Below are 14,285 nucleotides of genomic sequence, written 5' to 3' on the forward strand. Positions count from 1 at the left end.
TTAACCACGAAATTTGGTTATGGAATTAAATAAAAATTATATATTTGAGTTCGTGAGGCTATGGGTAATATTTATCTTCGAAAATTTCCGGAATTCGGGCACGTGAGCCTGGGGGCGAATTTTAAGAATCTCCCAATTAGGGTTGGGTAACTACTCTAATAGCTAAATAATGGAGTTTTGAGTATATATTAATTAAATTATGTAATATTTGACTAGTTTCGAATTGTTCGGCATCGACTTGGGGCTTTTAGAGTGGACTAGTGGACCGCAAGTGAGCTTGAGAACGAGGTAAGTCTCTTGCCTAATCTTGTAAGAGGGAACTCATCCTCTTAGGTGTATTTTTGTTGTGTATTACTTGTGTGGGGAGCTACGTACGCACTAGGTGAAGAGAGTCCGCGCGCGGCTATATTCCATGAGATGTCCGGGTAGTCTTAGATTCACATCATGATTTAATTGTACTGTCATGCTTGTCATGCATATTAATTATCTTAAATAGAGCTGAGACTAGAGATTTTAAAGTTGAAAACTTCCAATTTAGATTTCTTATTTTTGGGAAGAATTGAGGAATACATAATAACTCTGAGAAATTCATGTACTCTCGCGTCGCAAGTACTTTCGCAAGCGAGGTAAACTTTTGTACTCTCATGGGAGCGGGTCATTCATTTCGGCAGTATAATAGATACATCTATGGTTTGTGTCGTTCGACCATCGACAGTGCACACAGTATTTTGGATCGGGTTGTACGACCTCGGCATAAATCGTGCGTGATAATACTTAGAGCCCGATTTCACTTGACATTATGTTATGGCTTGAGAGGTTATAATTTACTTAATGACCGAAGTTGATTTGGAACTAGTATGTGTTAGAACGGGGTTTTGGAATTTACTATCAGTTAAAGAATCATTTATTCACTGCATGCTATTGAGTTATTTTTATTATTCACATATTCCATGCCTATTTAGCATTTCTGTATTTTATTATTGGCCCATAGTAAGTGTCAATGTCGACCCTTCGTCACTACTTCTTCGAGGTTAGAATGGATACTTACTGGATACATGTTGTTTATGTACTCACGCTACACTTCTGCACTAATCGTGTAGGATTTGAGGCATGTGCATCTAGTGTCCATTCAGGCATGCACCCCCGTTACCTCGAGGCTTAGTAGTGAGCTGCTTTCTAAGTCTGTTCTGCAGCACCCAGAGTCTATATTTTATATTTACTTTCTGTCTACTCTATTTCAGACAGTAACTTAGTGATTTGTATATTCTACTAGTTGCTCATACACTTGTGACACCGGGTCTTGTAAACTTGCTAGTAGACTTTATGGCTTTTGAGCATTTATTTCATTGCATTTGCTCTTTCATTAATTTTCGCTTTACTTTATTAAATTTTCCACTTCTCACTTATTTAATAAATAAAAATCAACTACTTTGAAATTTATAAAAAGAATAAATACACGGCTAATTCACCGTTGGCTTGCCTAGCGACTACGTTGGGCGCCATTACGGCCTATAAGGGAAATTGGGTCGTGTCACTATGAGCGTAGGCACCCGGTTTTCATTTTGGTGCTTGGTTTGGACATTTGGCATGTGTCAGGAACATGAATTTATGTTGTGAGGTATTGAGAAAGGATCTTGATATCACGACCCCAACTTCCCTCCATAGGATGTCGTGATGGCACCTAGTCTCTATGACTAGGTAAGCCTAATATTTGATAACAATTGAACAATTGTATATAACAAAATACTTAAACCCAGTTTGATAAACTCATAAAACTTCTGAAAAGCAAAATCTCAACCATACAATCCCTAAGAACTGTGGAACAGAGTCATAAGCACTATTGAATAAACTAAAATATCTGATACATCATTGTTTGAGAGAAAATACAGCAGTAACTGAGAATAAGGGAAGGTGACTCTGAGGCCTGCGGATGGCGAGCAGGCATACCTTGAAGTCTCCAAAAAAGGAAGCTAGTAGGTAATCTCTAACGACCGGCACGAGCAGATGCACCTGGATCAGCACAAAAAAATATGCAGAAGCGTAGTATGAGTACAACACAACGGTACCCAGTAAGTATCAAACCTAACCTCAGTAGAGTAGTGACGAGGTCAGGTCAAGACACCTACTAGAATATAAATAAATAGTATAAAAATGTAATACGTATATGTAATGGAAAGTGAAGAAACAAGTGATACGAAACAAGATAATAGCATGAACTACTACTGGAAATCAACAATGGAAACAGCATAAAAGAAGCAACTAAAGGGGCTACAATGATCATGTACAGACAACAACTCCTAGAATAATAAAAGAATGAAACAACAAAAAATATTCCCACCAAAACACTTTGCAACATGAAATAAACAGCAAGAATCACAACGAGGTACCGCCTGGGGTATAATAAAATTAAAACCAAGGTACCGCCTCGTATAATCAAGAATCACAACTGAGGTACTGCCTCGTATTCACATTACTCAATTTCAATTACAATCTTTCCTTATACCGTCGCGTGAGCCTTACATTTGAAATAGGTTTTTGAAAACAGTTTTCCCCAAATAGTTGCACGCACTTTAGCCCACCTTATGATGCCACATGGCTTCACGTAGCTCCCCTACAAGCAACACACACACATAAGTCCCACCTTATACCATCGGATGCACATTAACCCCAAACCTTATACCGTCACATGCGCGTCAATATCATATCACAATAACAATTTGCACCACAAGTGCCCATATATCACAACTTGCTAGAAACCACAACAATACCAATGATTCCACAACAATAGCCCATGGATCCACCACAATGTATACAAGAATATCAACAACAATGAATGAATGAAAAAATGCTCAATAAGATAGATGTTTCAACAATAACCAACATCGCCTCAACGTATTAACGACTTTCACAACTTCAAAACCAAATAACTTAACAATGAGTGAAATAATGTATAACCACGGTATTAGATAAGACTAACTCACAATAAAAGAGATAATATTTCACAATGAGTCTCAAATAATGGAAATCAACAAGTAAAGGGATAACATGAACAATTACTTCAAGTAACGAAAAATCAATAAGGAAAGAGATAACACGAACAATAATTCCAAATAATGATGATTAACAATGAAGAGATAGAATGTACCAATAAAAGAGGCAACAAGTTCAACTAAAGCATGGGAGCAATTTAGCAAGTAGGATGTAGAACAAGTTCTAAACAAGTCAATTAAGGCATGTAAGGATAGTCTAACACAATTAAGGATAAATTGACTATGAGAATTTAGAACATGATATGGCATTTCGATTAAAGCATGAAAATAGTCTAAGTAGCCTAAACCGGTCAAATACCACGTACAACCCGTGTACCCACTCATCACTTTGCGTACACGGATTTCACTTAGCACAATAAAAGCAAATAATACCAATTATAAGGTGTAGTTTCTCCCACACAAATTTAGGCAAGACACTTACCTCAACTAGGCTAATTCAACACTCGAAAATAGCTTTTCCCTTAAAGTTCGCCTCCGCACGGCTCAAATCTAAATAAAATCGACTCAATATCATCAAACAATGCTACAGAATTCAATTGCAATAGATAAAGTTAAGATCTTTACACTTTTCCCAAAAAGTCAACAAAGGTCAACCCAGGGCCCGCCCGGTCAAAACTCGAGTCCAATGGCAGATTTCGTCTACCCATGACCTCACGAGTTCATATATGTGATTAGTTTCAAAATCCGAGTCCAAATCGACTCTCAAAACTTAATTTCTTATTTTTCAAAAACCTAACAAAGTTTCACAAATTTTCACTTTGATTCATAGGATTTTGATGTTAAAATCTAAGATATATTGATGGAATATGATTAGAAATAGATTAAAATCACCTACTCAGGGTTTGTAGGTGAAAACTCTCTCTCCAAATCGCCTCCTACCGAGTCTAGGGTTCAAAAATGTGAGAATGAGTTCAAAAATACTGTGTCCCAGCCCTTTAACCAGCGGGAGATGTCGAATTTGCGACATAGGGTTCGCATTTGTGAACCCTCGCAATTGCATATCAGGGCTCGTATTTGCGAACCCTCACAGACTCAGCATACATCGCAATTGCGATTAAGTCTTCGCAATTGCGAACTGGGAAATATCGCAAAGGCGAACAATTGTTCGCAATTGCAAACACTATCCAATTTCTGATAGCTTCGCAAATGCGAAGGGGAGGTAACATTTACGACAACTGCCACTCACCTGTCGCCTTTGCAAATGAGAACTTGGTGTTTGCATTTGCGACACCAGAGCACCAGACACCAAATGCTTGCCATTTTCAGTCCAAAGGACTCTAAAACATGTCTGAAACTCATCCGAGCCCTCAGGGCTCCAAACCAAACATCCACACAAGTATAAAAATATCATACGAACTCACTCGCACGATAAAAATTCAAAAATAACATCTAAAACTACGAATCAAACACTAAAACGCATGATGTTCAAAGAAATTTTCAAGAACTTCTAGAATTACAACTAAGCGTCTGAATTATATCAAAACAACTCCAAACGAAACCAAATTTTGCAGACAAGTTCTAAATACCATACCGGACCTATTCCAAGTCCCAAAATTAAATTCTGGGCTCGATAGCTAAAAGTCAACCTATGGTCAAGCTTTTCAACTTTTAATTGCCAAATTTCGACAAATCAACACAAATCAACCTACGGACTTCCAAAATCTACGCCCAAGTCCGAAATCACAATACGAAGTTATCGGAGTCATAAAAACATAATTCCGGTATCGTTTTCAGAAAAGTCAAAGTTTGGTCAACAATTTCAAATTTAAACTTCTAAGTCAAGAATCAAGGATCCAAATCAACCTGAAAACTTCGCGGAACGAAACTAACCAACCCCGCAAGTCATAAAAGCATAAACACACATGTGTGAAGCATGAAAACGTCCTCGAACGTGCATAAGGACATACCTAAAGCGGTGAATAGATGAGGATAACGACTCTACATGTTGTGCTCGGTCTCCCAGGTCACTTCCTCGACTGCATGACCTCTCTATTGAACCTTCACTAAAGCAATATCCTTTGATCTCAACTTCCAGACATGTCTGTCCAAGATCACCACTAGCTCCTCAATATAAGTCAAATCCTCATCCAATTGGACTGTGCTAAAGTCTAAAACATGAGACGGATCACCATAATACTTCTGGAGCATAGATACATGGAACATCGGATGAACCGCAGATAAACTAGGTGGCAAGTCAAGCTTGTAGGCCACCTCTCCAGTCCTCTCAAGAATCTCAAAATGTCCGATATACCTAGGGCTCAACGTGCCCTTATTTCCGAACCTCACCACACCCTTCATGGGTGAAACCCGGAGCAAGACTCACTTTCCAACCATGAATTCAACATCGCGAACCTTCCGATCTGCATAACTATTCTATCTAGATTGGGTTGTACAAAACCAATCCTGGATCATCTTGACCTTCTCCAAAGCATCTCAAACCAGATCCATGCCTAATAATTTAGCCTTTTCTGGCTCAAACCACCCAACTGGAGAACGGCATCGTCTCCCATATAGAGCCTCCTACGGAGCCATCTGAATACTCGACTGGTAGCTGTTGTTGTAGGCAAACTCCGCAAGTGGCAAGAACTGATCCCAAGCACCCCTAAAATCCATAACACAGGCGCTGACCATATCATCCAATATCTAAACAGTGCGCTCGGAATGTCTGTCTGCCTGATGATGAAATGTTGTACTCAACTCAACCCATGTGCCTAGCTCACACTGTACAGCTTTCCAGAAATGCGATGTGAACTGTGTACCCCGGTTAGAAATGATGGATACTGGTATGCCATGAAGTCGAACAATCTCGTGAATGTAGATCTGAGCCAGCTACTCTAAAGAATAGGTAGTCACTACCGGAATGAAATGAGCCGACTTGGTCAACTTGCCCACAATCATCCATACCGCGTCAAACTTCTTCTAAGTCCATGGAAGTCTAACAACGAAGTCCATGGTGACACGCTCCCATTCCACTCAGGAATCTCAAGCCGCTGAAGCAAATCACCCGGTCGTTATTGCTCATACTTCACCTGCTAATAATTTAGGCACCGAGCTATATACTTCACTATGTCCTTCTTCATCCTCCTCCACCAATAGTGTTGCCTCAAGTCCTGATATATCTTAACGGCACCCGGATGAATGAAGTACCGTGAACTGTAGGCCTCCTGAAGAATCAACTCACGCAAACCATCCACATTGGGCACACATAACCAGCCCTGTATCCGTAATACACTGTCATCCTTAATAGTAACCTCCTTGGCATCGCCATGCTGAACCGTGTCCTTGAGGACAAGCAAGTGGGGTCGTCATACTGATACTCTCTAATACGGACATATAGAGAAGAATGAGAAACCACCCAGGCAAGGACTCGACTAGGATCCGAAACATCCAATCTAATAAACTGGTTGGCTAAGGCCTGAACCTCCAATGCTAATGGCCTCTCTGCTACCGGTAGATATGCTAAACTACCCAAACTCTCCGTCTTTCGACTCAAGGCATCGGACACCATATTAGCCTTCCCGGGATGATATAGAATGGTGATTTAATAGTCCTTAAGTAACTCTAACCACCTTCGATGCCGCAAGTTAAGATCTTTCTATTTGAATAGATGGTGCAAACTCCGGTGGTAGGTAAAGACCTCGCAATGGACACCGTACAAATAATGCATATAGATCTTCAATGCATGAACAATGGCTTCCAACTCCAAGTCGCGGACTGGGCAATTCTTCTCATGGGTCTTCACATGTCGACATGTGTAGGCAATCACCCTACCGTCTCGCATTAACACCGCGCCAAGGCCAGCATGTGACGCATTACAATACACAGTATAGGATCCGGAGCCCGTAGGCAACACTAACATTGGGTTGTAGTCAAAGCAGTCTTGAGCTTTTGAAAACTCGCCTCACACTCCTCAGTCCATCTGAAAGGAGCACCCTTCTGGGTCAATCTCGTCATAGGTGCAGCAATAAATGAGCAACCCTCTACGAAACGAAGATAATACCCGGCCAAACCAAGAAAACTCCGGATCTATATAGCTGAAGATGGTCTAGTCCAAATCTGCATTGCTTCAATATTCTTCGAATCTACCTTGATCCCTTCACTCGACACCACATGACCTAGGTCTGGAGCACGATCCTCAAGTGTTGCTCATGATCTTCCCGGCTGCGGGAGTACACCAAGATGTCGTTAATAAACACAATGACAAATGAATCAAGATAAGGCTGGAATATACTATTCATCAGGTGCATAAATGTTGGTGGGGTATTGGTCAGCCCAAACGACATCACGAGGAACTCGTAGTGACCATACCGAGTCCTAAAGGCAGTCTCTGGAATATCTGGATCCTGAATCTTCAGCTGATGATAACCTGACCGCAAATCAATCTTGGAGAATACCCTTGCACCCTGTAGCTTATCAAATAGGTCATCAATACGTGGCAATGGATACTTATTCTTCACTGTAACCTTGTCCAACTGACGATAATCAATGCACATGAGTATAGAACCATCCTTCTTCTTCACAAACAAGACCGGAGCACCCAACGGCAACACACTAGGCTGAATGAATCCCTTATCAAGTAACTCTTGCAACTGCTCCTTTAGCTCCTTCAGCTCCGCTGGGGCCATACGATATGATGGAATAGAAATGAGCTGAGTATCCAGCAACAAGTCAATACCAAAATCGATATCCCTATCGGGCGACATGCTTGGAAAATTTACTGAAAATACATCAGGAAAGTCTCTCACTACCGGAACTGACTCAACGGTAGGAGGATCAGCACTGACATCCCTCACAAAGGCTAGATAAACATCACACCTGGCATAGCCAGCGTCACGGTCTTGGCATGACAATCACCGGTTTCGAAATGGGATTATTTATTTTATTTTAGAGTCGCCACTTGGAATACTTTATGGTGTCCCAAGTCACCGGTTTATTTTAAATCCCAAATCGAGGAAATTTAACTATGTTTAAAGTCTGCAAAAAATAAAAGACCGAGTAAGGAATTCTGTTAACCCGGGAGAAGGTGTTAGGCATTCCCGAGTTCTGTGGTTTTAGCACGGTCGCTTTTAATCATACCTGGCTTAATTAAATTGTTTAATTAAGTATTTTTATAACCTATGCACGTTTTACCTTTTACCGCTTTTAATTATGGCGCTTTATGGATTTATCTTGGAAACGGATCACATGTGTATAAATCTGTTTTATTTGGTGTGCGAAAATCATGTCACGCGTACGTATACACAATTAATAATACTTTATTATTATTAAGATTATTTGGCCAAAGTCGCGCGAACGCGTACTTTGATTTATTTTGGGAATCGTAATCATGTCACGCGAACATGTACACAATCACGATAATAAATTAAAAGTGCACCTAAAGCACTCTAACGGTGTTTATTATTCATTCTCTCCTTTGATATTATTGCGAGGCACGAAGTTATCGAAGTAAAATCGTGGGGAAGATGTTATGAATTTCATTGATAGTTGGCCCATGTAGTAGTTAAAGAAAAGAACATCTTATATATTTACAATAATTGGGCCAACCAATTTGTGAATGGGCCAGCAAACTAAGTGCAAACGGAGCAGCTATATCTAGACTCCATTAAATTATACTTAAAAGGTCCACTCTCCAATATGACCAATTATCCTTGAAAGAGAAGCAAATTCCCCTGCCCACTTAATGAAATAATTTTATTACAATAGCTAGTCCCAAGCAGAGCTTTCCCGTTTTTATAAAAGCTAAAAGCTCATGACCCATCAACACTTTTTAATTTGTTCACCAAGCTACACCCATATAATTATAATCCAAACAATCATAAAAATAGGATAAACCAATGCATTGAACTTTCCACAAAAGCACAGCGAAAAAAATCAGCGAAACACTAACTCAAGCAACTAATAGGACAAAGCAGCAAATATCAGAAGAAAACTGACAATAAAAAATGTATTAGGAGCGAAAACTGTAAAGAAGAATGAACCTCAGACGAATCTGAACAAACAGAACAAAGAGCCTCCAAACCTAGTCTTTTACAAACTCTCCGATATACTGAATTTCAGATGGACTCGACCGGAGCTAACGAACCACGACCTCATCCGCAACCTCAAACTCGACTTAAAACTTGTGTTCCAAGGATTGTTCGGCTGGAATTCTGGTAGTATTTTGGTACTGTTTCATGGTAGAATTAGCAGCGATTTGAGCTACTGTTTCAGGTCCCTTTTTGCTCGTTTTTGAGTGGTTTTGAGCAGCTTTAATGGCTGCGTTTTGGGGTGGATTTGAGGTGTTTCGGAGGCTGATTTTGGTGCATTTCAATGGCAGATTTCAGCTGAGTTTTCCCAGCTGATTTTCACGTTGGTTTCAGGTGGAATTTTGAGGAGTTTCATGGTTGTGTTATGGAGTCATTTTCGCAGCTGCTTTGCTGGTTTCGAAGGGCTGTTTTTCAGCTGGGTTTGGAGCTGAATTTCAGCAGGAGTTTGGGGTGGTTAATGGCTGCTTTACATGGTGTTTTGGGGACTGTTTGGTGCTGGTTTTGTAGCTGGTTCGGCGGCCGATTTGAGGTCATTTTGGTGCTTTAATGGTGCTGATTTTGCTGCGTTCTCATGGAGCTTTAAGGGCTATTTTTGGGGCAGCAGTTATGGTTGTTTGATGATGATTTTCATAGCGTTTTGTGGGAGTAAAGGTGCTGTATTTTTAGGGGCTATTTGCAGCAGGTTTTTGCTGCCTTTTGGACTTATTTTCACTGGAGTTTGGTGAGGGATTTGAAGTTTTATTTGATGTAATTGTGAGGAAGAAGAAGAAAGCTTCCTTTTTTGCCCGTCCCCTCTCAATGTGTCCCCTTTTTTTGTGTGTGTTTATATAGGAGGAGTGAGAGTGCTTAAGAGTGTGAATTGGAGAGCAAATTCTCAGAAGGTGCCTTGTGGATAAGGACGTGAGTCATGCATTGTTGAGGGAATCTTTCTCCATATGCTGATCAGTATTTGTGAGCCTATTTCTAACGTGCACTGTGTATTTTTAAGTGTACTGGTGAGTGTGAATTAATTCTTGTCCAAGAAAAAGAGTGCTATGTGATTTTTGAAGGAGAGCAAGTGACTTTGTTATAAAAGATTAGGAAAAGATTAGGAAGAATCTTGTCACATGTAAATGACTTATTGGTTCTTGCTTTATTTAATATTTTTATTTTTCTTTTAAGAGTGTAAAATAAAAATACTAGCTAAATACTTTAAAATCAAGAACATATAAAAAAAAATTTGATTTTTAATTTTCTTAAATAAAACTTACTAAAAATGAAATAAAGGCTAAAATATGTATATTAAACTTAAAATTATTTACATACTAAAAAGTGTCGAAAAATCTCAAGTATGGTCAAAAATTAGGTGCTCACACTAAGTAATAATAGATCAACTCTGGTCTCAAAATCACCAATAATAAATAAAAACGACCGATACACGCGGTCCACAACGATAGAATCTCCCACAGGCGTGAAAACATAAATAGGAGAACTCAAAGAATCACGAGATGCATCCAAATATAAAACAAAGTAAGATGACACATATGAATAAGTGGATCCCGGATTAAATAAGACTGATGCATCTCTATGGCAAACCGAAACCATACTTGTATTAAGTAAGTCTGAAGAAACTGTCTCTATCCTACCCAAAAAAAGCATAGAATCTGGCATGGCTTCCCCCTCTAGGGTCACCTCTACCCGCCTATCCCCCACCCCTAGCTGGCTATGCGGGTGGAGCGGCAACAAGGACATCAATCATGGCCTGAGAAGTCTACGGACCTGACTGAATTTATGGAGCATGAGTAGTCTAAGAAGGTGCACCCCTCCTGAGTCTGGGGCAGTCTCTGACCATGTGGCGGGTATCGCCACACTCAAAGGAAGCTCTCAGTGGGCATGGAGGCTGGGAATGGCTTGGGCCTGGTCGGTTGGGCTGACCGCTGAAGGCACCCCGTGCATGAGGTGCACTAGAAAGTGGCTGAGCAAAGTATGCAACCTGAGACCTCAAAACAATCGGAGCACCACTAGAAGCTAAAAGTGCTGAATGAACTGGACAACTCACGTAGCCCATACCATGACGGGTTGTAGCTGCAGCGTGACCACCACTAAATCCTCTTGTACCACAAGGCCTTTTGTCCTCCCTATTATCTCTCTCACGGCCCCACATACCCTTTAACCACCAAGCAATCATTACCTCCTACCGATATAGAGTATCTGCCTCCAACTCTCGAGCCATACTGAACCTAATACATGTAACGACCCGGCCGGTCGTTTCGAGAGTTATAACCCTATTTTCCCCATTCCTACTTCTTTTTGTGTTATTCAGCTATATTATATTATATCGGGTTAGTTGGTTCGAGTCCGGAAGGAACTCAGAGTGAAATGAGACACTTAGTCTCATAATTTAAAAATTATAAGTTAGAAAAGTGGACCGGATATGGACCTATATGTAAACGACCTCGGATTTGAATTTTGATGATTCCAATAGCTCCGTATGGTGATTTTGGGCTTAGGAGCGTGTCCGGAATATTATTTGGAAGTCCGTAGAGGAATTAGGCTTGAAATGCCGAAAGTTTTATTTTTGAGAAGTTTGACCGGGGGGTTGACTTTTTGATATCGGGGTCGGAATCTGATTCTAAAAATTGGAATACCTCTGTTATGTCATTTAGGACTTGTGTGCAAAATTTGAGGTCAATCGGACGTGATTTGATAGGTTCCGGAGTTGTTTGTAGAAATTAGAAATTTCAAAGTTCATTAGGCTTGAATTGGGGTGTAATTCATGGTTTTAGCATTGTTTGAGGTGATTTGAGGATTCGACTAAGTTCGTATGATGTTTTAGGACTTGTTGGTATATTTGGTTGAGGTCCCGAGGGCCTCGGGTGAGTTTCGGATGGTTAACGGATCAAAAATTGAACTAGAACAGCTGCTGCATTTCCTTCTATTGAAAATTGCTTCTGCCCAGAAATTGAGCCCAGATCGAGCTCAGGGTCGAGGGCCACGATCGAAGCCCAGATCGAGCTCAAGGTCGAGGGCCACGATCGAAGCCATGATCGAGCACAGAGTCGAGGGCCACGATCGAAGGCACGATCGAGCTCAGGGTCGAGGGCCACGATCGAAGCCCAAATCGAGCACAGAGTCTAGGGCCACGATCGAAGGCACGATCGAGCTCCGGATCGTGGGGCAGGATCGAGGACCTCGATCGAAGGCCAAGATCGAGGGCCAAGATCGAGGCAGAATCGAGGATGTCTGGGCAGAATTACAAAAACAGGGAAATCGTCCCATTTGCCATTTTTGACAAATTGGAGCTTGGGGAGAGGCGATTTTTGATATATTTTCAAGGAAAACTTGAGGTAAGTCCCTTGTGATCATTTCTACTCCATAATATTGAATTACCATCGAGTAATCCGACTAGATTACATGATTTTGAGGCGTAAATCAGAGATTGAAACTTAGAAATTTGGAAATTAGATTTGTAGATTTGAGGGTTGAGTTGAGGTCGGATTTTGGTAAAATTGGTATGGGTAGACTCGTGGTTGAATGGGCTTTCGGATTTTGTAACTTTTGTCAGGTTCCGAGATGTGGGCCCCACAGGCGAATTTTGAGCCAATTTTGGGTTTTGGTCTAATTTTGAAGCTTTTCTTGTGAAATTCATTCCATTAGCGTATATTGATGGTATTATACTGATTGTGAATAGATTTGGAGCATTTGCGGGCCGAGTCCAGAGGCAAGAGCATTGCGGGGTAGAGTTTTAACCGGTTTGAGATAAGTAACGATTGTAAATCTAGTCCTGAGGGTATGAAACCCCGGATTTTGTATCATTCTACTTTTTTAGTGACGCACATGCTAGGTGACGGGCGTGTGGGCGTGCACTGTTGGGGATTTGTGACTTGGTCCGCCCCGTAGCAACTGTAAAGTTGCATACTTTGTTGAAACCATTTGATACTTATATGTTTTAGAAAGAATTTCAGTAAATTGGGCTGAATGCCATGTTTGGGCCTTGCGCCAATGCTGTTTGGACCCTTAGGGGCTGTTTCTTATAATCCTCTCACCGTTTTCGACTGAAAATCTATAATCAGTCATGTTTATATTTGTTTACCGCATAACTCAGCTTTATGACTCTATTTTGATGCATATAAATATTTTGGGTCGAATGCCCTGTTTTACTGGAATGCCCGAGGGCTTGATTGGTGAGGATGAGTGTGGATCGGGGCTGCCCGCCTGCAGCATACTTTATTATTATCGCACGTGAGTTATCCGTGCAGATTATAGCGCTTGGGCTGAAGGAGCCCCTCCGGAGTCTGTACACACCCCCAGTGAGCGCAGGTACCTACTGAGTGCGAGTGCCGAGTGCTGAGTGACTGGGAGGCAAGAGTGATTGTGAGGTATGCCCGAGTGGCAAGAGTGATTGTGAGGTATGCCCGAGTGGCAAGAGTGATTGTGAGGTATGCCCGAGTGGCACGAGTGACTGTGAGGTCTGCCCGAGTGGCTGTTTATGATTTCATCATTTTTGCTTACCTTTGCATTGAGCCTTTGTTTGAAAAACTATTGGAAAATAAAAATGATTTTTATTGGAACTGTGTTTAAACGAGATATTTGATTCAAATCCTGATTTTTAAGAGCATGTGGTATTTTACTGAGATTTCCTGATATGAACGTTATATGCTTTATTGCTCGTCACTACTGCTCAGTCTTTATTTATTGTTGTTACTTACTGAGTTGGCGTACTCACGTTACTCCCTACACCTTGTGTGCAGATCCAGGTGTGGCTGGACACGGTAGCGGTTATTAAGTATTTTGGTTGCAGATTTTCTTGGAGATAGCAAGGTAGTTGTTTGGCGATCGCAGCCCCTGCTCTTCTCCCTCTTATCTTCCTCTAGTAGTATTTAGCTATTTTTTTCCAGGCTGAGTTAGCCTTGATATTGTTACACAGATTATAGTAGATGCTCATGACTAGTGACACCCCGATGTCGGGCTTTTCTTTTCCGCACTTCTGTTTTTCTTTGATTTGAACTCATTAAATGGAGGTTTTTATGTTAAATAACCTTGAAATTATCTTTGAAATGAAAATATCATTTTGTTTTGGAAATGAGTCGGCTTGCCTAGTTCCACGATAGGCGCCATCACGACAGGGGGTTAGTTTTGGGTCGTGACAATACCATAGTTGAGTCCCTCGATAAGACTCGCTCCCTAACTGTAGAAACCAAAGCAGGTGCAGGCCTGGACAAATCACTGA

The 14,285-nt window shown here is 40.9% G+C and overlaps 1 long non-coding RNA gene across 1 annotated transcript; it reads right to left on the reverse strand.

Moving 5' to 3' along the window:
• Window positions 1-1,757: 1,757 nt before the first annotated feature.
• LOC107787511 (uncharacterized) lies at window positions 1,758-10,150 on the reverse strand. Its single transcript, XR_001648425.2, has 2 exons — window positions 9,029-10,150; window positions 1,758-2,010 (listed from the first exon to the last, which is right to left on the reverse strand). It is a non-coding gene; the product is annotated as an uncharacterized LOC107787511 (long non-coding RNA).
• Between the last annotated feature and the right edge of the window lie 4,135 nt (window positions 10,151-14,285).

Source organism: Nicotiana tabacum, chromosome 19, assembly GCF_000715075.1.
Source record: "Nicotiana tabacum cultivar K326 chromosome 19, ASM71507v2, whole genome shotgun sequence".
NCBI classification, from domain to species: domain Eukaryota; kingdom Viridiplantae; phylum Streptophyta; class Magnoliopsida; order Solanales; family Solanaceae; genus Nicotiana; species Nicotiana tabacum.